Source organism: Narcine bancroftii, chromosome 11 (genome assembly GCF_036971445.1).
Source record: "Narcine bancroftii isolate sNarBan1 chromosome 11, sNarBan1.hap1, whole genome shotgun sequence".
Taxonomy (NCBI): Eukaryota; Metazoa; Chordata; class Chondrichthyes; order Torpediniformes; family Narcinidae; genus Narcine; species Narcine bancroftii.
Window position 1 is genome coordinate 11,283,266 of NC_091479.1, and position 25,912 is coordinate 11,309,177.

At 43.2% G+C, this 25,912-nt stretch overlaps 1 protein-coding gene across 6 annotated transcripts in view; it reads right to left on the bottom strand.

Moving 5' to 3' along the window:
* csk (C-terminal Src kinase) overlaps nt 1–25,912 on the bottom strand; it is a 105,248-nt gene that overhangs the window by 42,741 nt on the left and 36,595 nt on the right. The window contains exon 3 of one of the 6 annotated variants that reach the window (XM_069902612.1): nt 13,722–13,815. The exons of 3 other annotated variants lie outside the window; for them this stretch is intronic. The gene's annotated coding sequence lies outside the window, so the exon portion shown is untranslated. Of the gene's footprint in view, nt 1–4,730; nt 5,074–13,721; nt 13,816–25,912 lie in introns of those variants that run through there. 2 more of the 6 variants (XM_069902609.1, XM_069902611.1) reach the window with 2 other exon arrangements.

Consider the following 25,912-nt stretch of genomic DNA (forward strand, 5'->3'; position numbering starts at 1 on the left):
TGTACTATATCCGTTATCTTTCGTCAAATACAACACGGTGGCCACCAAGGCCAGCTCTCGCAAGAGGTTGGCCACCCCTGCCAACAACTTGCAAGGGGTGTTATTTTCAACATAGTTGGTAAGTCAGGAAACACCTGTATATTGTTAAAGGTCCCAAAATAAATTTTGTTCTACCAAAATTAGAAACCATTGACAGAGGAAATAAGAAACGTGAACTTATTGCAAGCAATCAATAAGTAACCCTTGGAAGGAACTTGGAGATTACAATAGCTTTATTTTTAAATGGGGTAAGTCGGTGGAGTAGAACAGGCATCTTGTAATTTTTTTGGTAATATGTTCAAAGACAAGGAAGACCTTGAGACTCAGCCCTATACTCTGAACCAATTGAAATGAAGTCAACAAGCTCATCATGGGTACATGAGGGCAACACCAAAGTAGTCATCGATGTAGCGGAAGAGAAGTCAAAGAGTTCAACTCTGAACCAACAGAGCAAAATTTTTTCAAACTTCATCATAAATTTTTTTGAATCCAACATTTCAAAAACTTAACAGAAGGATTAGAAACGGACACTTCAGATTTTACATTTATTCTCAGAGTACATACATGACATCACGTACAATCCTGAGATTCTTTTTCTTGCAGGCGAGACAGAATTACCACTTATTGATACTGAAAAAAAAAACGTAACAAATAAGGAAATGTAAACAAACTGACTGTGCAATGCAGAGAGGAAAAAAATCAATAAGAGTCTGTGGCGGCTCACCGCGAGGCAGGCGAACCGGCCCCGCTTGTAAGCCACGCAGCGGGGCAGCTGGCCAAAATAGCGATATCGGGGGTTTCCCTTCCTTCCAGCACGGGGCTCAGAAACCCATGTTGGGGGACCATGCGATGCCCGGGTGATGTCAGTGCCCTCCAGCGCAGTTCTCAGCCAGGTCCGGGCTGGGAGTATAAGTGCAGCCCGCAATAAACCAGTCTGCTCACTGAGCTCAACCTGTCTGGTTGTGTTTGTTATTGCAGGAGTAGTGTAGCTGTCACTACAATTGGTGACCCCGACTGGTTCAAACGTCTTTGAACCCATCATGAGCGAGCCTGGGATCAGCGCTATAGCCGTGAAACTGCCTGAATTCTGGGTTCAGGAGCCGGAGACCTGGTTCGGCCACGCGGAGGCTGTTTCACCTCCGCCGCATTTCGTCCGACATAACCAAATTCTATCATATGGTCGCTGCCCTGGACCAGGCCACTGCCAGATGTGTGCTGCACCTTGTTCAGTACCCACCCACCGAGGACAAATATGAGACCATTAAGCGAGTGCTTACCGGGTTCCTCGGACTATCCAGACACCAGCGTGCCGCTTGGATGCTGCACCTCAATGCCCTGGGGGACAGGTCCCTGATGGAGCTGATGGACGAGATGTTTGCGCTCATGGATGATCACACCAACTGCCCACTTTTCGAGCGCATTTTTCTCGACCATTTGTCTGGGGACGTCCGGCTGCTGCTAGTCCAGGAGAGCTTCACCGACCCGAGGAAGGTTGCCCAGAAGGCCAAAGAGCTATGGCTCACACGATTCCCGGAGGGCTCAGTGGTCCAGCAGGCCACAAGACACGGGCACGACCATGCCAAGCCCACCCCTAGCGCTGCGGTAGAGCACCCGGCCTCTGCAGGGGCCCCCAAGAGCATAACCAAGGCCACAGCATCCGCTCGAGGCCTCTGCTTCTACCACCAGCACTGGGCAGCCAAGGCTCGGAAGTGTCATCTCAGCCCTGCTCGTTACAGAGAAACGACTAGGCCGGCCGCTGTTAATGGCTGCGGTGGCTGGCCAACAACACAACCTCCTCTACCTGCGGGACTCAGTCAGCGGCCGGCGGTTCCTTGTTGACACTGGAGCCCAGATCAGCGTCATCCTGGCCACGGCCGTCGAGTCCATGAACCGTCCTCTTGGACCTCCCCTCTGTGTAGCCAACGCAACGGCAATCCAGACGTATGGAGACAAGACAGTCAACTTCTAGATCGGCCAACGGAATTTTGCGTAGAGGTTCACTGTCTCGTCCCTCCCAACTGCCATTCTGGGTACAGACTTGCTCCTCGCACACAGGCTTCTGGTGGACATTTGAGGTAGGTGACTGACTGGTGGACGCCCGTACCTTCCAGGTCTTTCGCCTTGATGCCTCCCAATTGGAACAACCGCAGATGTCCACGATCAGTACGGCTAGAGACGAGTTCCAGCGAATCCTGGACGAGTTCCCGACACTCCTCAAGCCACAGTTCTCTGCTGCCTCGCCGCGCCACGGGGTGCTCCACCACATCCCCACCCAGGGCACACGGGTTCACGCCAGGGCACGCCGGCTCCCGCCTGACAAGCCCCAGGTAGCGAAGGAGGAGTTTTTGCACCTATTGGAGCTGGGGATCATTCGGCGGTCTGACAGCCCGTGGGCCTCGCCGCTCCACCTGGTCCCGAAAGCCTCCGGCGACTAGCATCCCTGAGGAGACTATCAACGGCTCAACGAGGCAACCGTTCTTGACCGTTACTCCATCCCTTATATTCAAGACTTTACGGCCAACTGCACTGTGTGAGGGTTTTCTCCAAGGTTGACCTGGTGCGCGGATATCAAGACGGCCATCATCACCCCCTTTGGCTTGTTCAAATCCCTGCCAAGCCGTTCGGGCTTAAGAACGCCGCTCAGATCTTCTAGCGCCTCATGGACTTTGTGGGCAGGGACTTGGATTTCGTCTTTATTTATTTGGATGACATCCTCGTCGCCAGTAAGGACCGGATGCAACACAAGGCCCACCTACGTGCCATTTTCTCCCGGCTGGCCGACTTCGGCCTTACCATCAACCCAGCCAAGTGCCAGTTCAGGAAAGAGTCCATGCAGTTCCTGGGTCATATCATCACGGCCGAAGGAGCCACGCCCGCCGCTGCGAAAGTCGCCGATATCAGGGAGTTTCCACACCCGGACAGCCTCAAGGGGCTGCAGGAGTTAGGGTCAACTTTAACAACCACTTCATCCCGGGAGCTGAGCACATCATGCAGCCACTATTCGCCCTCATCGCAGCCAACCACAAGACGCTCGCTTGGAGCTGCCGCTACGAGTCCTTAATTAAGAATCCTGACTGAGTTTGTTGTTGGGGAGTCTGATGGTGGAGGAGAAGCAGCTGTTCCTGAACCTGGGGGCTGTGAGTCTTGTGGCACCGATACCTCTTTCCTGATGGTAGCAGTGAGAACAGAGCATGTGCTGGGTGGTGTGCACCATTCCAGATAGATATTCTTGATTGTGGGGAGGGTTTTGCCCACGACGATCTGGGCTGCGTCCACTACCTTTTGCAGGACTTTCCATTCAGGGGCATTGGTGTCCCCTTACCAGACCATAATGCAGCCAGTCAGCACATTTTCTACCCCACATATCTGTAGAAATTTGCCAGTGTTTCCAATGTCGTACCAAACCCCTGAGGAAGTAGAGGAGCTGACGTGCTTTCTTCACGATGCTATTACCATACCAGGAAAGACCCTCTGAAATAGTGACTCCCAAGAACTTAAATTTGCTCATCCTCTCTACCTTTGATCACGCAATGATCACAAGACTCTTTTATATGAGTTTCAATACAATTTTTAAAAAAAAATTTTATTTATAATTTTCCAAACAAACTCAGTTATCAACATTTTCAGTGTCATTCTTAACAGTATCAGTATCGACTACAGTTTACAATTATCAGTTTTATACAAAGTTTTCTGCAGAGATCAAGCTCTTTTCGTCTCCCTTCTTCCCCACCTCACGCACCCTCAACATTTAACTCACCACATATTACACAAAACATTCAAGTCACTCACATTAAAGGTATAAAACATATATTCGAGGTTTATGGGTTTGTCACGACACAGCGGCCAGTGCTCAGGCTGTTTTCTTCTCTCGACTTCCTGGTTGGGATGGGATGGGATGGGAACCCACCCCCCCCAAAACATTGAAGGATAGGCGGGGAAGGAAGGGCGGCGAGGCATGATGGTCCACGCTATAATCATGTTCCAAAAAAAACCCCCACAAATTTACGCTTAATTTGGAATATTAGCCGTCAGCTACGAAATTCCTCATCAGGTTTTCCAAAGAGAAGCACAGGCTAATTAACTGTATAATGATGTGTCAGTGCAAAAATGAGAGGGTGCTTACAGAGACTGCTTCAGTGTCCAACTGTATCACAGGCAACAGTGCTGGCCTATTCTGCAGACTGATGCAGCACTGAGGGCATGCACTGACTCCTTCAGATAGATCAGCAGTATTCTGCAGTCACAGTATTTAAACACAGGAGGGATTACTGCTTTGCAGTCTTTGTGATAAAAAAGCTTCTACTTTCTGCTATGATCTTGCACACAACGGTTTCTCGTGTTCATTTCTGCAGTTTAAATGTTAAGGAAGGTTAATAAAGCACCATCTGTAACCTCGCCTTTTCCACTTCAAATATCTTACCCTCCTGTCAAACAATGGAATGGTGACTATCGGGCCAGCTGGGGAGGCAATACATTAAGAGAGCATTGTGCAGCAAACAGAAAAGGTCTAAACGACAAAATAGGGCCACTTTCAGGCACCATATTTCATTGAATATTAATGAGAATCATCTGGCCTGAGGATTTCAGTAAAATCTCAGCACTTCCAACATTAAATACGAATAAACAGTATTCTCCATAACAGCAAATAACAAAGTATGTACAGGAAAAGAGGGGCAGAGAAGAAAGCACACCTGGCTGAGAATTTTTTGGAGCCAAGACTTGCCTTCAAATTCTTGTCGCTGGCTGTCAGTCAGGGCACAGGCGAGTCACTGCGTTTCAGCTGTCAAAGGATGATCGAGAATGGGCCAAACCACCAAATCCCTGCTAATGTCACTCCAGCTAATCCACCGAGTTCAGAACTGTGCATGCACTTCTTCCACTTGCGGGTCTTCGGGAGGTATTTTTCTGCAGCTCGGGCACCACAAACAAAATGCAATGCAGATTTTTCACGTAGATCTGTGAACAGGTTCTGATGCAGCCACCCAGCACTCAGTCTTCCAGTTAAATTCCTGCTCCAATAACAATCCAGTTTCTCTGACAAGTGATAACAGTTGAACCAATGAGGATTGTATGGCTGAAATTATTAACATATTCTATCTGCAGCTCAAAATACCAATGTTTCACACATTCTAAATTCGTTACAAAATGCAATTTTCTACATCTCGATTTATTTCAAACTGAAGATAAATTGGCTTATAGAGTTTTTAAAAATCCAAAATTCTTCATCAACATTGTATCAGTTCCAAATTTCTTTAAGATAACTAAATGAGCATGGGTGGGGCATGAATGTTAAAACATTTGTTGCAGACTGTGAATCAAGCATTGTTCATCTTATTTAGAATTAAATCCAACTTTTGCAGAATTCTAAACACTGTGCTTAGTAATAATATGGCATCACACCTTGGGATAAGATGTTAGACAATGTGGATTCCATTATTTCAAAGCAGCCAAATTTGTCTTGCAGTGCACAACTCTCCAGTTAGATGATCATTAACATTAATACATATTGTTCTCTAATAATGCAACACAAATAATATATAACTGGCATCAGAGCGCAGAAGGTTGAGAGGTGACTTAATAGTGGTCTTCAAGATTCTGAGAGGCATAGATAAGGTAGACAGGGCGGGAGAGGCAAACACCAGAGGGTATCTGTACAATGTGAAGGGAGGAAAGTTGAGGAGAGACACCAGGGGCAAGTTTTTTTTAAAAAAAAAACCACACAAGCCTCTTTCACACTTGCAAGTGATCCCAGGATTCAAAGGCCAATCGGCCTTGAAAGTGGCAAGCGTGAAAGCAAAATCAGCTCAACGCCGGCGTCAAAGAGAGAGAGAGAGAGAGAGAGAGAGAGGAAGTAAATAACAGATAATTTTTAAACAGTGTTAGAAAAATTGGTAGAGCTATAGCACACAATTTATAAAGACCTTGGGAGGGGGGGGAAGCAATGGCGGATCTGGCTTCTCAGAATGCTCTCCAGCAGAGAAACCCCTCTGTGAACGCTTCATGTATGCAGCCGGGCATACAGCCATTTCTCTGCCGCATGGAATTCTGGGAGGGCAGGTTGCCATTGCTTCCCCCCCCACCCACGGATTTTATAATTTGTACCAACTTTCCCACACTGTTTAAATTGTATGCGATAGTGTTAACAACTTTCCCACGCTATATAAATTGAGCGCTATATATACCAACTTTTTAAAAATTGTCCGCCATTACTATCAATTGCTCACACTTTCCCACGGTCCCTTATAAAGGTTTATATAGGTCGGCACTACAACAGGAGCTGAAGGGCTCATACTGTGCTGTACATAAAGCTTAATTATGCTATAATTAAGCATGATTAACTTTATTCAAATATAGATCATAATACATTGATCAGGATTTAGGGCAGGTCCACCACCAGTAGAAGGTAGAACAGTCTTAACCTTGCAAGTGTGAAAGCGCTCAGTGTCCCAGTTAGGAGGGGGGGTCAAGGGTGAAAAGCCAAACCCCCATTCCTATCCCAGGACACTGAACAGCCAATTTACTGGGATGTAAGTGTGAAGGGCGCTAGAGAGTTGTAGGTGCCTGGAATACCTTGCCAGGGGTGGTGGTGGAGGCTGGAGCATTAGGGGCATTCAAGAGAAGGGTTTAGTTCTCTTTCAGTAGGAGCATAGAGGTCAGTACAATATTGAAGGACAAAGGGCCTGTTCTATGCTGCAATATAGAGGCAACAACTAGATGCCGAGCTACCATGTATATGACACCCCATACAGTTGATCCTGTGTAATGGTTGGCAACCCCCCCCCCCCCCCCACCTTTTGAGCCAAAAATAGTGTAAAAGTTGACCCCTCCACCCTATTTTTTGCCCTGGCCATCTGCCGACCCGAGGCCCCGACGCTCTGGCCACCTGATCTCCAGCACCCTGAATGACATGGTTACGTACCACAGTCAAAGGATGGCCTGTGCAAAAGTCAAACCCCCACCCCCCCCTCCAAATTTGACCCAAAAAACTCGACTATTACACGAGTATTTACAATATTAATAACTACAGCTTTGCCCATGCACAAAGCAATTTAATTGAAAAAAAGTTGCGCTTGACTCCAGGTAGTGTAATTAGATAATTACTAAATCTAGTTATCCTGTATCTAAATTGTCAAGATTCTGCCTCTTCAGTCCCTGGCAATTTAAATAATCAACTCTCATTTGCATTGATAATGTACCTTTTATGATCTTTCAGACAATGCAAGAGTTTTAAAGGCAAAAACATACTTTTGAAGTACATTTGTAACACGTGGTGGTGGGGGGGTGGGAAAATCACACATAGCAAGCTCGTACAATCATAATGGCCAGATTACTGCCTGCTGAGGGACAAATATTGGCCTTGGCACTTTCTCTTAAAATGGGAATGCAAAAGCAGAATTGATATCAACTTGAATACGGGTAAGATCCATTTAAAAATTTTCAGTTCAGGGATAGAACCTGGCAAAGCAATATTCCCACAGCGAAGAGCAAGATGGTATAGTTTTGCTCAGGTTGGAATGGAACTTGAATTGCCAAACATTTGGGATTCGTGTTTTCCACCCACATCCCCAGCTTGCAATGTTCAAAGTTCAGATTGATTGTCAGATTTCATAGACGATATCACATACCACCTTGAGATTCTTTTTTCCTGTGGGCAAGACAGAATTATCACATTGGTAGTGCAAAATACTCGACTCGGGATGTGCATACATGTCAACAAATAAAGAAATGTAAACAAACTGTGTGCAAAACAGAGAGAAAACAAATCAATAAGGTTCAAAAGAAAGTATCCTTGAAGGAGAATCTAAATGAGTTTGTGGCTGAGGAGTCGAATGGTGGAGGGGTAGCAACTGTTCCTGATCCTGGTGGTGCGAGTCTGATGGTAGCAGTGAGAACAGAGGGTGCGCTGGGCGGTGGGGAGGGTTTTGCCTGTGATGCCGTGGGCTGCGTCCTCTACCTTTTGCAGGGCTTTGTGTTCAGGGGTATTGCTGTCCCCGTACCAGACCCTGATGTAGCAAAATGTACTAAGTCACATCACAGGTGCATGAAACAATTCAGAGCAGATGTTTGTTTACAGAGGTCTAATTTTAAATGAGTATCTGAAGAATTAATAGCACAGTCGACTTTTAGTTTCAATTTGGTGTGACTGAACTGGGATCACATTCTCAAATTCCAACAATCTACAGGTACCGTAGAGTTTCGCTGTAAAATTTCAGGAAATTTTCTGTTCTGGTGGCAGTGTAAAAAAGTCAAGACGGAATTTATCATGTAAATTCCAACCCAGAATTTTTCCCACTGGGACCCCTACACATTTTTACAGAGCGACTGCAGTGCAACTTGACTGCAGCCACTCCGTAAGAAACAGGCCTAATGAATACGATGCTCTCCCTCCAACAAACTCCGCAACAAAAAGTTCCCGTTTAAACAACCACATCAGGACACACCAGAGGTGAAGATGCTAATTTTTTTTCAGAATAATTCCCAAGTTTCTGTGTAAAAATGCCATTTGCTATGTTACCAGTTTCAAAACGACCTCACTGGTGTGAACAGGCCACTCCGATCAAATGGTTGCCAAAGATCTGTTCTTCTGCTTGGCTTACCATAGTACTTTCAGAGATATTACAAAAATTAAAACCGAAGGAGAAGATAATGGACAAATTCTATTTTGCTGCAGTGTGTCAGCTTGAGCATAGCCAAAACTCGTACATTTAACATCGTGCTCTCAAGACCCTCACCAAACATGTATCATTCAATTAAATCGCACTTCAACTCCATTTATTTAATTTTGATCAATATCCCACATGCAGCTCCTTTTAGCTAAATTTTCCAAAGTCCAAGTGGTCAGTCTACACAAAAATCAGATGGGGTATATTCTTTCTAAGAAACTTCTTCAAGATTTCACTTAATATCCTTATGCTGGATTCCATAATACAATAAAACCCCCAGTTTCCGGCACTATGGGGATTGGTAGAGGCCAGATAAGTGTATTTTCCGGTTGCTCTCAACTAATACGCCTGCATTAAGAATAAACAGATTAAAAGACAAAAATATTATACTGTACTAACATTGAACAATCTTCACTTGCATGAACATACAAATCTTAAAGCATTTTACTTTATTTTCAGTCACGTTCTTTGAAAACATTTAACCGTTGCTCATCTGCAGATTCCTCCCCCTCCACGGAACCACCCAAAAGAAGAACAGTAACACTTGTAGGTAATTAACTCCCTTCCCTCTGACCTGGGCGACGCTTATTAAGCAGATACAAGGAGACACTTTAAGAGAGTCACCCCAACGGCGAGCAGCAGCTCTTCATCCTGGGCGACACCATTGCCGATTCACACAACTTTATTCAAACAGCGATACGACCAAGGCTCTCCACTGGCTGATTATTTGCTCCCAACTTCACTAAACCCTCAAATATTCCTTGCATCATAAAAATGCAACTCAATAAGCTTCTCCTAACTGAGTTAACTTTAGTAATAGAGCATCATTTCTTGTAGACCCATATAAATCAATTAATTGCACTTACTTTTCAGACTGAGAATTTCATGTTCCAAAAGATAAGAAACTCAAACAAAAGGATTCAGCAGAAATATTTTCAGACTTTGCAACTTTAATACCCTCTGACCTTGGTTATTTTGCAAAATGAAGAGTTATACATATTTTACAGAACTTCCTGTTCCTGCAATCAGAATCTGCATATTACCCGAAATGTTGGTTGGGGAAAACTCCCAGGAAAGGGGAAACCAGCAATTTCCTTGAGAAAATTCCAGGATAATTCTGATAAAGTTCTGCTGATAAAGATTCTCCATGCCATAAGACTTTTGATATGACAATTCCACTATCATTTAACTCTTGATTTTTAATGAGAGACAGAGACAGTGAGATCAGTTAAAGATATATAGCATTACGATATATCTTTTGAAAATTACAATTTACATCAAGTTTATTGTCATCTGATTGTACAAGTACAACTCGATGAAACAGCCTCGGTGCAAAACACACAGACATATGACCAGACAAAGCACACATGCAAACAATACATAGGCAGGACAAGTATTTCATCCATACAAATATTGTTTCATGAATATGAGGGTCTCAAATGGTTAGTGTGAGCAGTTCCTTTGGTCGTCCAGCATTCTCACTGACCGTAGGAAGAAGCTATTCCTCAGCCTGGTGGTATTGGCTCCAATACTCCTGAAAGGTGCTGTGTGCAGGGTGGAAAGGGTCCTCAATGATTTTGCAGGCCCTCTTCAGACAATGATCCTGGTAGATTTCGTCGATAGAGGGGAGGGAGGGAGACTCCAGTGATCCTCTCTGCCATTCTAATGGTCCTGTGGATTGACTTTCAATCCATTTCTCCTCAGCAACCATACCACACTGTGATGCAGCTGCCCAGGACGCTCTCGATCGAGCTTCTATAGAAGATTGATATAATGGTGGCTGGTTCAGTCTTCTGAGGAGGTGCAGTCACTGTTGTACCTTCCTGACAAGTTGAGTGCCATAATAGGTCACTAGAGACTACAATAGCTCAGTAGCTAGAGCACTGGTCCTGTAAACCAGGGGTCGCATTTGTTCCTCACTAGGGCCTCATTTCTATGAAGGGCGCTGGACAAAGTGGCGACTCTCTGTCTTTCTTGGTAAGCAAAGTTAAAGAATTTCATGTATGTTACATTCTAAGTGTAGTTAAGTGAACTCCAAGGAACTTGCTGCTCACCACTCTCTACTATAGAGTTGGAGGGAGGTTGTTCCTGGTCCTCCTGAAGTCCACAATCATCTCTTTCATCTTGTCCATGTTGAAACTTGGGTTGTTACTCTTGCACCAGTTCTCCAGGTTTTCCACCTCTTCTCTGTAGAGCGACTAACGGTTGTTCCTGATGAGGCCAAATACAGTTGGGTCATCTGCGAACTTGATGGCACTGTTGGACCTAGATCTAGCGACGCAGTTGTGGCCGAGCACAACATTCTGCTAATGACCTGGACAGACCATGGACTTTCCATTAAGAGGGTTGACCATAAATGCAGATGCAGGCTACTTTCTTGCACCCTGTGGAGGATGCACACTTGACTGCTATTTTACTTCAAGTTCTATTTGACAAAACAACTGAAGCACCAGATCTGCTCAGGTGCAAACATATATCGCATGACACAAATTAAACAGACTGTGCTCTTTTGACAAGAAACAATTATGCAGACAAACATTTATAGTCTGCTTTACCTCTTGCAGATTTCACATTCGGATAAGGCCGGTGTCAAATAAATGATAACCTGCAAGTGGAAGGGAAAGTGGCAGAAATTGTTCTGCTGGTGGCAGCTTGCAATTAATGGGAGGTCAACATATTCAGTCGTTGGTGAAAAAGTCAAGCTTTTCCGATATTTAATTTTACTGGAAGTACTTCTTATTGCTCTTTTATCTTTCAATAGAAAAGCCACTGGTATCAAATTACCATTTAAATTCCACAATCTTTTGTAATTTTTTTTTGAATATTTGTACCTTTCATTAATCTCCCGCAGGCATCAGACATGAGGGCACCATGCTATGATATCTATCTATCTATCCAGTCTTTTACTCTTGGCTCTCCCTTTAGCAGATTGAGACTATTCTCTTAAGCTATGCTGCCAATATCAATGTATTGGAAGTGCATTACAAAATCTTCCCAAGCAAGGGCTTCGTCCGATTTCTGAAGTACATTATATTTTGACTGGAATTTTTTTTGGAGGTGCTCTCGTTGATTAATGGAAAAGATGACATACAACACAGGAATATATTTTGAAGTAAAACACAAAGGTCAGCAGACACTGTGATTGAAGTAAAAACAACGCTGGAGAAATTCAGCTGGTCAAACGGTGTTCTTTACAAAGCAAAGATAAAAACACATAACTAACGTTTTGGACAAATAAACATGACAACTCCTATGTAATCGAGAAGCTGAAAGGACACAGAAGATCAGGCAGAATCCATAGAGAGAAATCTTTAGTCAACGTTTTGGGTCAGGATCCTTCATCGAGATCAAAGGAGGAAGGGAGACAAGAAGGTGGAAGGCTAAAGAAGTTGGGGAAGGGCTAAGACAGCGGTTCTCAAACTTTATTCCTACTCACACATCACCAAAAGAAACCCCTTACGAGCCACACAGCGCCGCATCCTATACCATAGGTGCTCTGTGGTTAGTAAGGGATTACTTGAGGAGTAATCCCTTACTAACAGACTCGCCAAGGCAAATAGCGCCTTTGGAAGACTACACAAAAGAGTCTGGAAAAACAACCAACTGAAAAACCTCACAAAGATAAGCGTATACAGAGCCGTTGTCATACCCACACTCCTGTTCGGCTCCGAATCATGGGTCCTCTACCGGCACCACCTACGGCTCCTAGAACGCTTCCACCAGCGTTGTCTCCGCTCCATCCTCAACATCCATTGGAGCGCTTACATCCCTAACGTCGAAGTACTCGAGATGGCAGAGGTCGACAGCATCGAGTCCACGCTGCTGAAGATCCAGCTGCGCTGGATGGGTCACGTCTCCAGAATGGAGGACCATCGCCTTCCCAAGATCGTGTTATATGGCGAGCTCTCCACTGGCCACCGTGACAGAGGTGCACCAAAGAAAAGGTACAAGGACTGCCTAAAGAAATCTCTTGGTGCCTGCCACATTGACCACCGCCAGTGGGCTGATCTCGCCTCAAACCGTGCATCTTGGCGCCTCACAGTTCGGCGGGCAGCAACCTCCTTTGAAGAAGACCGCAGAGCCCACCTCACTGACAAAAGACAAAGGAGGAAAAACCCAACACCCAACCCCAACCAACCAATTTTCCCCTGCAACCGTGTCTGCCTGTCCCGCATCGGACTTGTCAGGCACAAACGAGCCTGCAGCTGACGTGGACTTTTTACCCCCTCCATAAATCTTCGTCCGCGAAGCCAAGCCAAAGAAGAGACTTGAGGAGTATGTGAGTGGGGAAAAAAGTTGAGAATCACTGGGCTAAGAGGTGATAGGGCATTGGAGAGGTGGTGAGATAGAGACCATGGGGCAGGAGGGATAGACTGAGAAGAAAGGAGTTAGTAGAGATAGAAATAGTGGAACCAAGAGAGAAAGAATAAATCAACTGTTCAAGCTGCTGGTTTTAAGGATGTCCGTCCGGAGGAATATTATGCACCATTTCTCAAATATCGACAGCCCCTTTTCTGAAGGAGAAAAACATGTTAGAATTCAGCAATTTTGGATTATGGCAAAATGTTATGATAAAAACACTGAAAAGATTGACTTTATAAAACCTCAAGAACCCTTGTTGCACATTTGTCATCAGGCAGTCTTTTAGTCCCTAGTTGTCACAAGGAGTATATCATGGCAAAACAAATTAGAAAAGCATCACCACTTTTAGATGATAAAAAAAATTGCTGGTTTCCAATTTCCCTATAACTGTAGCTCATTGTTTAAAGATTTAAAAACCATTTTTGCCAATTCATACCAGCATACAATTTCCATTGACCCCATTGAATGTGATGTTCAGTAGTCTTCATTTAATAAAATCAGGTCAAATTCACAATATTCCTTTATACAGTAAAATCTCCGTTTATTGGGAATTCAAGCAATTGGCAGAAAAAAGGAGGAAATAAAGTTTAAAATAAATAAAAGTGTAAGTAAAAGTTTAAAATTGTAAAAGTAAATGTTCTCTGAAGCAACACACACCTTGGTGAAGATGGGAACAAATATTCAGCCATCGGAGCGTCCCTGTAGTGCCCCTCCTGTTTCAATAAAGTTTTGCTTGAATAAAATGGCAGCACTATATTTGAAAAGGAAAAAGTATGTAGCATGGTTAATGTGGTTTATGGTGTGAAAAATAAAAAATTTAAAAAAAAAATAATAAAAAAAATAAAATGGCAGCACCAGGATGATGAGCCTTTCGATTCCACTCACCGCTCAGACAACGCTCCCAAAGTATCTCCCTATCCCTGCCTAGTAAGAATCTTTATTCTAATATTAATTATTGTATATCAATCAGGCTTTATCTGTTAACCTTGACCAAATCTGAAAATGGCACAAGAAACTTCTTGGATTATGCTTCAATGGCATGGAATGCCATCGATCCAATTTGTCAGTGGCATGGGAGCCTCCTATAGGAAAACCACTAATCTGGAATTCAAGCGACCGGCAACAAAATCGCGGAAAATAATTTGGTTAAAAAAAACGGAAGTTTTAAATTGGCATCCCTCGCTGTTAGCACGCCAATTGGGCGACTGTAAAATTCACTTATCCAAAATTCACCAATCCTCATAGGTGCTGGATACCAGGGGCTTTACTGTACCTTGAACAGACCTTCGATTCATAAACAGTGCACGATATAACTATTTTAAATGCAAAAACATTAAATTCAATCATCTCAGCCTTCCTTGCAAGTGGACCAGGACCTCAGTCTCTCAAGTCCACCTGGAGTGGATAAATGTCATCCTTGACCGAGGAACAAAGGCAATAATGACACCAACCTAATTGCAAACGAAAACAGATTTTATCCTGTAAGGGACCAAAAGCCTAAAACATTACTACAAAGCAAATTACCTTCAAGATCTACATATTAATGTTGGAATTATTTATCTTGCAAAACCAGAATACCCCACACATGGCATTTATTGCAATTTCATCCCCAAACCAAGCAAGACTAGGAGAGAACTTGCATTAGTTCAAAGCTACTTATGGAGAACCATTGAAAAAAATATCAGGTTTTATAGCTTTATTGACTATATGAAATAGGGTGGAAGGGGGAGGCGGAGAAATATTCCACAGAGCAAGTTTCATCCATTTTTCAGTGGACATGTGAAAGATAAAAGTAAATTTGATGACATTCAATTTACAATGTTGAACAGAGAGTTGAGGGAGGGAGGAGAATTGCAGCGGTGGATTCATATGGGCACTGATGCATGTTTATATAAAAATAATCAATTTCATCATGAACAGTAACTAAAGCAGTTATTTTCTTCTCTTGTAATGGACACAAATGCATCTCGTCCTTGATCAATAGAAACTGCCTCAAATTCCACCATTAGTCCATTTTTAAAAGTGGCACTAAGTTGTTACAAGCGATTCCAGAAGGTAAGCAAAACTGAAGATCAAACTCATTCATTCCTTTCACCTCAGGGATGAAATAAAGCACGCAACAAAAATGAGGATCACAAGTTAAACAGCCAATGACGTACTTGAATGAAGCACGCCACCGTGATTTGGTTTGGTACGCAAAGTAGGTTTAGCATTAAACAAGTCTCGAGGACAGAACTATGCAACACCAAGGGTGGACCCTGATGTTGAGAAGCTGGTGAAAAACACTCAAAAATAGCATTAAATTTCAGCAGTTAAAAGCCATGAAATATAATCATGAGCTGCAGGTGCAGCCACACGAGGAGGAACTGAAAAATGAGCACGTGAAATTGCGTAATATAATTAGCACTGAATATTTGATTTCTGATAATGCAATAGAGTGCAATTGGATCTGGTAAGACTTGAAACTGTGTGACTCTTCGGCGCAAATAATTTCATATTCAGCTATTTCTAAAAACATCTCCCATTCTAAAGGGGGCACACAAGAGATTGCAGATTTTGGAATCTCACCTAAACCATCTGCGGAAGGAATTTAACAGGTCAAGCAACGGGGAGAAAAATGGTCAATGTTTTGAGCTAAAACCACTTATTGAGACTAAAGCTTCTCCAGTTTCAGTATTTCCCATTTTCAGATTTATTGTCAGAGGACATACAAGACATCACATACAACCCTGAGATTCCTTTTTCCTGCGGGAGCCGCAGAATTACCACTGATTGGTCGTGCAAAAAATAAACTGCACACAGAGTGAACATGTAAACAATCAAAAGAACTGTGAACAGATCATGAATCTGGGCAATACAGGGAGAGCAAAGAAAATCAATAAGATGCACAATGAGTCCCTGATTGAGCTTGTGGTTGAGGAGTCTGATGGTGGAGGGGGAGCAGCTGTTCCTGAACCTGGGGGTGCGAGTCTTGAGGCAGCATCGAGAACAGAGCGTGTGCTGGGTGATGTGGATCTTTGGTGATTGCTGCTGCTTTCCAATGGCAGCGTTCCCTGTAGATGTGCTCAATGGTGCGGAGGTTTTACCTGTAATGTCCTGGGCTACTATAATGTCCACTATCTTTTGGAGTGCTTTATGCTCAGGGGTATTGGTGCTCCCATACCAGACAATGATGCAGCCAGTCAGCATACTTTCCAGCACACCTCTGCAGAAATTTGCCAGGATTTCTGATGTCACACGAAACCTCTGCACACTCCTGAGGAAGTGGAGGTGCTGACGTGCTTTCTTCACAATGCCATTGGTGTGTTCGGTCCAGGAAAGATCTTCCAAGACAGTGACTCCCAAGAACCTGAATGTGCTCACCCTCTCCAGCTCTGATCTCCCATATGATCAATGGATCGTAAACCTCTGACTTTCTTTTCCTGAAGTCAACAATCAGCTCCTTAGTTTTGGTGACATTAAGTGCAAGGTTGTTATTGGTGCACCATTCAGCCAAGTTTTCAATCTCCATCCTGTATGTAGACCCATCCTTTATACAACCCGTACAGTGGTATAGTGGGCAAATTTATAGATGTGTTATTCCCATACCAAGCTACACAGTCATAGTGTAAAGTGAATAGAGCAGGGGGGCAAAGAATACAGCCCTATGGAGATTGTGAAAGAGAAGTTCTTACCCATCTTCACTGATTGTGGTCTGGACGTGAGGAAATCCATGATCTAATTACACGTGGGGTGTTAACTCCCAAGTCTTGGAGTCTGCTGATCAGTTTTGAGGGGATGATGGTGTTAAATGCCAAACTATAGTCGATAATGAGCATCCTGATGTATGAATCGTTGCTGTCCAAATGTTGTGGGTAGGCCCAGTGAGATGGCATTTTGATTGAGTACAGCAGAATCCCCATTATTTGGTACTTAGGGGATCATGGATGCCAGGTGTGCAAATTTTCCGGTTGCCTGAAACATGCTCTTACAATGCCTAATATACTTTCATTAAGAAAACACAGTTTAAAAGTCAAGACAGTGGAAAATGTCAAGTAATTTAAAAAAAATATTGGTATTGTAAAGTTCAGGTGATTCCTGAAAAATTACAAAATGTAAATTTGAACCCTGGTCGCTGGCAATGTAACAGCGATGTGCTAATCACTGCTCCAACCATGCCACTGTCATAATTTCCATCCCCCCCTCCAAGTTTACCGATAAGAATGACTAATATACTTAATAATGTGCTAATAAATGATGCTGACTAGACAGGGATAGGGAAACACTTTGGGAGAGTCACAAATCTTTTTAAATTTTTCTGGAATCACCTGAACTTTACAATGCCAATATTTTTTTTTATTACTTGACATTTTGCGCTGTCTTGACTTTTACACCGTGTTTTCGTAATGAGGTGACCAGCACCGAATGAGGTGACCAGCACCGAATGAGGTGACCAGCAATGAATGAGGTGACCAGCAATGAATGAGGTGACCAGCAATGAATGAGGTGACCAGCACTGAATGAGGTGACCAGCACTGAATGAGGTGACCAGCACTGAATGAGGTGACCAGCACTGAATAAGGTGACCAGCACTGAATGAGGTGACCAGCACTGAATGAGGTGACCAGCACTGAATGAGGTGACCAGAACTGAATGAGGTGACCAGAACTGAATGAGGTGACCAGCACTGAATGAGGTGACCAGAACTGAATGAGGTGACCAGACACCAAGATATTTTTCATTAGACCGTGGAATAATGTCTCCAAAATTTCTAAATAGCTGAAGCCTGGTAGTTTCAAATATTGTCCAACTTTCCCCCTTAAGTTAATCGACTGAACATCGATCTCAGATCATCTGGGAATTGACCCAAATCTGGTCTAATTTCATAATTCTGCAAAGCATCTTGGATCCTTTCACCATCTCACAGGCAGAAGGAGTCACTTGATCTAAACAACGAACACAGAATAAACATTAATTTCTAACCCTTGTTCAAATCCAGAGAATTTGACTTGGAATGTCCAGTCTGCTCTAAAATTAACCATTCCTCACGCAGTCCTCCATGTTTAATTTTGTCTAATTAGGACATTATCCAGTCTCCTGACCACATCCTACTCTGGCCAACAGGATCCAATATAGACATGTTTACAGTTATATCTGCAATGTTGTCAATTTTATGTTCTATATTCATCTGGATAATTTCAAGTCATGCTTAATCCTGGGGCTGATTATTATTTTTCCCCACACAATATTCCTGGCCTAATTATTTAAGAAAAGGTTGGACAGGTATATGGATGAGAAGAAGATGGAGGGTTATGGGCATTGTGCAGGGAGGTGGGACTAGAAAGGGGTGTTTGGTTCGGTGCGGACTAGAAGGGCCTAATGGCCTGTTTCCGTGCTGTAATTGTTATGTTATGTTAATATGCTCTTCCATACCAACTGTCTGTTTTTAATCAATTGGACAAAGAAGGATTCTCATTTAAATGGGGAAGTCCCTCCCCTTCATGTATCCAACATATGCCTGAGTGCAGAGAATTAAATCCATTCATTCGTCCCCTTAACACAAATCCCAAGATCCAAGTCACACCTACCTTCAAGATACCAACACCACATTATTTCCACACAGATCCAAACTCAAATCTGTCAACTAGATCACTTTTGCACTAGTTACTTTCCAAGATCTCCTGCACTTGCACTCAACAATCCCAACCTGTTACAACCACCACTTTTTTTTTTTAAATCAAAATACTTTTAAGAAAGCCTACTCTTCACTGACAATGTGACAGATTTTCATCTCTGGAAATGCCCCCAAGATCTGCAAAGTGAAACAATATAATAATGGCTCTATAATATGAATGATTATACACCCCCCCCACATAACTCTGCACATCAAAACATTTTCAGGGGTTCCCATCTATATCTTCTTATGGTCCATTTCTTGTGGGAGGCAACGTGAAGCCAACTGAGCTAAAACTGCAAGTCTGCTAACATTATGATAGCTTAATTCAAAAAAGCGCTGGATAAACTCAGCAGGCCACGCAGCATTCTTCAGAGCAAAGATGATGTATGAGCAATGTTTCGGGCTCGAGCCCTACGTCAAGGTATGGGCATCTGAATAAAAAGGCGAGGAGGAGATTGGATGTTTGAAAATAATGGTCCTATTTTTCCACCGATGTTTTCAACTGTTCTAAATGATACGATGCTGAGTGCATCTATAAAAATACTAGACAGATAGAAACACACACAGACATTTCATTACTGCTGTGTTCAAGCATAATACAGGAAGATGCAGGCAGACCAATACCCACCAGCAGTAACAAACAATAATTACAAAGCATGTCTATATAAAGTAATTTGGTTAGACCGAGCTTAAGCTAGATGACAAAAAATTCTACCAGCGTCAGTGACTTCTTTAAACCACAAAAGGAAATGACGCCACCGAGATGCACAATGCAAATCAGATACACTGCTCAGCCAACTGCATCCCAATTCACTCGCTTCCATAATTCCTCTCTGATCCACAACGCTTAATCTGCACCAAGCGATTTCACGATTGAACCAAAAAGGTTGCACTGTTGAGGGCTTCATTTGAACACTGGGATCATTTTCAATCTGCAAACCTGTTCCATCAACAGCCTTGTCATAATTTGGCATTATCACTCAATTGTGCAAATTGTGCTCGATTTGACAGCTCGTCTCACCAGCCTCGGGTTTCCTTCTGCAGAGTTGTACTAGCTCATTTTTGAGAGAGATCTCAACCATCTCATTTACATTTGAAGTCATCTTACAAATATCGAGACTTCATATTTCACAAATTATAGGAATTGAAAGCTGTCAAATACCCTCAATTAAATTCTAAGGAAATGTAAAACATATTTTACTTTGGATTCGCTTCTAACCAGAAAAGATAAAAATTAGCATTACAAAAAAAAAATCACCTTCTTACTGCTGAACTGTCAGATTGCTTTTTAAGATGAAGTTAATTTGATTTCAGATTTCTTGTATGTACATGACATTACATCCAACCCTGAGATTCTTTTTCCTGTTGGCCAGGCAGTGCAAACCAAAATTGTGCACAACACACACACATTACACAGAATATATATAGTGTTAGGTAAAAACATCATGAGCTGGGAATGTAGAAGGAGTCACCCAGTGCTGGGCCGTAACAAGATGCAGTTGTGACCTTGTACTCTCAAGATAAGAGTGGGGATGACAAATTGATGTGCAGGAGGCTAGCAGAGAGGGACAGCAACAGTTTATTCATTGGACAATGTCATGGTATGATAATTTACTAAGTACGTATCCTAAGGTATATAAAAAACACCACTTGCTGATAACGGCAGAATGCGCCTTCTCCAACTAACACTGTTAGTTGCAAGTGTTACAATCCGGCAATAAAGAACAAAGAACCTTGATTTCGACTCAGTCTGGTGTTTGACTCACTCATTCATGAACAAAGCAGACCTAACAATAGATACCATTAAATAGAAGGCAGGATTTTGGTGCTAGCAGGCAGACCTTGTTCCATTGATACTCCAACACTTAAGATCTCAGAAGCATGCTTGGAAAATAGGAAGCCAGATACTGAGCCATCAGAATTTTGAAACCAATTGCAACTAGGCCATTGTCTTTGTATTAACCAGTTAAGATCAGATTTCAGATTGATTGCCAGAGTACATAAATGGCATCACAGACAACCCAGAGATATTTTTACTGAGGACCTGACAGAATTACCCTATTGGTAGTACAAAAAAAAACTGTACACTTGTAAACATAGAACTGTAAATCACTGACTGCAATACAGCGAGGGGGAAAAAAACCAAGTGCAAAAGTAAAAGTTCTTAAATGAGTCCCTAACTGAATTTCTTGTTGAGGAGTCTGATGGTGGAGGGCTGTTGTTTGGAAAGGTATCAGGTTCGGTGAGTTTACAGAGACACGAGTCTGGACACGTGTTATAATGACAGGTAACTTTATTGAACACACAGGAGACAAATGGGAGAACGTCAAATTATAATTAATATAGACATTCACATTGGACCCAGGTTAGACTCCAATACCAGTGGTTACTTATCTTCGACACGCTCACACACACGTACACACTCTACAGACAGGGACTTTCAAGGACACTCCCGGTTCCCTGCAAGCACCGATCTATCACAATTCCACAGCTCATCTTAAGTGCAGTGCACACTTTACCTGTGGCATCCATAGTAGTGACTTGGTGTGGAGCGAGGTCCGGGGCCTTAAACCATGAAAGAGAGAGAAAATAATGTACTATACATCAATGCTTTGTACAGTCCTGATGGTCCCAAGTAATTTAAATAAGCCACGGCAAGATGTGCATTGATGGGTGGCCAAAGTCTGACCTTGATTGGCAGGTGATGTGACTTCCGAACAAGTTTCAGACAGGGAGGACATGTGACCATCCACAATATTCCAGAGAGGGAGGCCACGTGTTTCTCCACAATCCACAGATAACAAGGAGTAGCAGGTGTTCCTAAACCTAGAGGTGTGGGTCTTGTGACACCTCTTTCCTGATGGTAGCAGTCAGAGCAGCGTGTGGGCTGGACCCTTCATGATTGCTGCTGTAGATGTTTACAATGGTGGGAAGGGGTTGGCCTGTGATGTCCTGACCTCTGTCCTCCACCTTTTGCAGGGCTGTTCACTCAGGGGTATTGTTCCCACACCAGACCAGGGTCAGCACACTTTCCACCACACGTGTCAAAATTTGCCAGGGTTTCCAATGTCATACCAAACCTCCGCAAACTCCTGAGGAAGCTGAGATTGGAATTGAGATGGGGGCACGGTTGGCTTGGCGGTTAGGACGATGCCTTTATTGCACCAGTGATTGCGACCGGGGTGCGAATCCTGTGCTGTCTTTAAGATGTTTGTACCTTCTCTCTTGTGTCTGCATGGGTTTTCCCACCATTTGAAACGTATCGGGGGGGGGGGGGGGGGGTAGGTTAATTGGATTTCACAAACTTGTGGCTTGTAACCATGCTGTATGCATGTCTGAATGTCTAAGATTTGGAACCATTACTGTAGGCTTGAACACCAAATCACAGTTTAGATTCCAAATGTTATTTACAATAAAATGTTGTTTGGTTCTCAGTCTCTAACAAAATATTTGCATGATGGATGAGGTTTGGTGAGGTCAAGGCACAGGTTGAGAAATTAATTCCCCATCTCCATCTCAAGTGGAGCTTGCACCACACCAACAAATGAAGTCAAATAAGAAAGTTAGGAATACCCTACAAGGTTGACATCTGCAATCCATAAAGGTTGGGATGGAGGTGCCAATGCTCAGGACAAGAAAAATCTCCAGAGGGTTGTTAACTCGGTCTGCGTCATCACTCCATCGAGGACATCTACAAGAGGTGGTGTCTCAAGAAAACAAATCCTCAAGGACCCTCACCACCCAGGCCATGGCCTCTTCACTCTGCTCCCATCAGGGAAAAGGTACTAGAGCCTGAAGATGAGCACTCAGCGGCACAAGGACAGCTTCTTCCCCGCTGCATCAGATTCCTGAATGAACCACAGACACTGCCTTATTTTGTCTTTTTCTTGCACTATATTTTGTGATGTAGTTTATACAAGTGTTGGCACTGTGAGGCTGCCACAAAACAACAAATTTCATGACATGTTCATGACGATAAATTCTGATTCTGATCTCTGCTGCTCAATGACCTGGCAAGGATCTTGGGCCCAACCTGCACACCAGCTTCAGGAGGCTAAAAAAAAAAATTGTCTGTGTCTGCCGCTTCAAAGTACACTTCTGGCATATTAATATCAGGATTAACTTCCCTTTAAGACTAGCAAGCTGACTTCAAGCATTGGAAGAATTACTAGTTTCCTTGCCCTCGCAAACTGCAAGCAGTGTAGGAACACTGCAATTAGCTTTGGCAGGTTCAAATTTAAACAGTCTATTATCAACTAGGTAAATCAGACCTCCCACTGATCTCATCAGGTTGGCATAGGTTGCCCTATAAATGCCATGATTAATGTGTTCAGCCCAGGCAACAGGTATTTTAAATTTAAATTTTAAATTTAGACATACAAACGCCCATTCAGCCCAATTACATCCAAATGACCTACAACCCCGGTACGTTTTAAATGGTAGGAGGAAACCGGAGCGCCCAGAGGAAACCCACCAGATTCAAATACTGATCCAGGTTGTTGGCGCAATACACTACCTGCCCCGCTATCCTAGTCTCCAAGAATATGGTTTGACTATCCAAATCTACTCCTTTAGAAAGGCAGCACTAGACAATTCCACCATATAACCATGTAACAGTTTACAGCGCGGAAACAGGCCACATCGGCCCTTCAAGTCCACACCGGTTCACTTGAGCAACTCCACTCGTTTCTGACCAGTTCCGGGATGCCGTTCAATCCCAAATTCACAGTGTCACAGAGTGGGACCCACTCAGATCTTCTACCCCTCTTCCCTAATTCCATTCATAATTTAGCACCCCGGGCTCCGCTACCCGTTGGCAATATTGTGAAGTAATGGTATTTGGAAGGAACTTTAGCTAAAATGCAAAAATCTTGACAATGAAGCTCATTATAAAATGCAGGAAGAAACAGATAATCTTCTTGTGGGCTTCTGAGAAACCAAATATTACAAGTTGTCCTGTGGGCATCCAGATCTACAGAATAGACGGTCAAATTAAGCACAAAATTCCTTCAATTGGCAAACGTGTAGATTTACAGAGTGGCCTTTAATGGCACGATTTGTAGATTAAGGAAAATCCTTTTATAGAACAGCAGCTCCTCTTGACCAGGTTATATATCAAAAAGTAACTTCTTCGTTTAATTCTCATTGAATAATGCAATAGATTAGTTTCAAAAATGTGCTAGTCTCTTTTAAAACTATCAACCCATCAGATTCAGTCACTGGACATAATTGCCACGGCCTGACCAAGCCTCTTTCTGCACAGACTGCAAACATTCAAACAAGCCAGATCACTGACTTGTAATTAACTTCACTTGCTGTGATTTGGTGGGCATCTCGATCAGAAACTGTTTTAACTGAGGTCACTTTTAATTATTTAATACCTCAGAAAAATAAATTCCTTCAAGGAATATATTAGATCTACTTTTGAAAAGACGTGCTAATACATTCTTTCATTGCCACCTTGTTTCAGAGATAGCCTTCCTCAGGTCATACCTGGACCTCTAGTAGAGATATCTGGATCCCTGGTTTAAACGCCCTTGATCTCACCCTCAGCATGTTGCGAGTCTTCTGATTCATCCAAGGCTTCTGGTTGGTATGTGCGATCGGGCACACACTCATCATGCAGGTCTTGATGAAGTTGGTGGCGTATGTTGCATATTCATTCAGGTCGAAGGTTCAGCATTTCTCGACCATACTTTCGCTGCCTTTACTACTGGTGCTGTGGTCCTCAGTCTCTGCTTATATGCTAGGAGTAGAAGAAGAACCAGATGATCAGACTTACCGAAGTGCAGTCATGGTATGGCTCGGTCGCCGTTCTTCAAGGTGGAGTAGCTTGGCTCCTCTGGTCTCACGTGTGAAGTGTTTGTAGTTTGTTAGTCTTCTTTAGGTTGGCCTAATTGAAGTCGATGTGCTGTCTCACGGCTGCTAATCCAGTGCTCAGTCCCTCCAGGGTCGGCCTGATGTTAGCCTGGGGCGGAATGTACACTGCATGATGGCGGTCAACTCCCTCAGCAGGTTGAATGGGCGGCACTTGCTTGCCAGATGGTCCAAGTCGGGGGGAGCAGGATTGGGGCATTACGGACACATTTGTGCACTACAATGAATTGATGATAACACAAGCACCACCTCCCCTGGCTTTTCCCAATGCTGGTGTCCAGTCAGTGTGGTAGAGGGTGTCGCCATGTTTCTGTGAAGAACATCACACAGCACTCCCTGATGTTGCAATCTGGCTCAGAGTTCGTTGAATGAATGAACCATTCGCAATGATTAGTCCTCGGCCTGTAACTGAGCATTTCCAGTACCGGTTATTTTGACCGAAATTATGTTCATTACACTTCCCAACGCGGGCATTTCATCCTCACTTACCAAAGCATCTTTCAGACCTCACCTGCTGGTTAACGATTTGAATACTCAAATCTTATTTCGTCAGCCCTTGCATCTTCTATGATACATGTTATGGGCTTTCGATACAAAAACAATGAGACATTGATGGAAAGAAATGACATTGAACTCTCCTGCAGTTGGCAAAAAGTATTCACAGCCATTGTTCTTTGCAACCAAGCATGACGGACCATGTCTCTGAGCAATAAACTATTTCTCTCCTGCCACACTTCAGCTAACAATGTCAAAAATGTCTGAAGCCTGAAAATCCAGAACGCTCGGGAATTGGGTCAGTCTGGAGTTTTGGATTTTCTGAATTCTCAGGCAGTATTTTTAAAATTCAAATTTAAGGAGGAATAAAGAAGTGATAAACAAGTAAATGTTATAGTCGTTATTAAATACGGCATGCTTCATTTATCCAAAAAAAGTTTTAAAATAAAGTGAGCAAGTGCATTCACTTGCTGCCGTTGCGCATCTGTGGCGCTGGCGCAGGCATGGATGCGCACAAAAGCCCGCTACGTTTTAAAAGTTTGAGAGGTTTTGAAAAGTCCTGATCCTCAAGTGCCCCGGATTTTTGGCATCCGGATTTTCGGACTTCTACTGCAATTTCTTTGTTTCCTAGGAGACTTTAATACAACATCCATCAGCCTCCCTTTCAGTAAGTGCAGCTTGAAAAACAAAGGAGACAAGTAAGGGAGGATGTTAAAGACATTTCTATGTTAAACTACTTGCATTCTGGTTAATTATAGTTATTAATTTCATGTGGCAGGCTAATTATTTAAATGTTTCTAAAATGACAATTGTTGGAGAT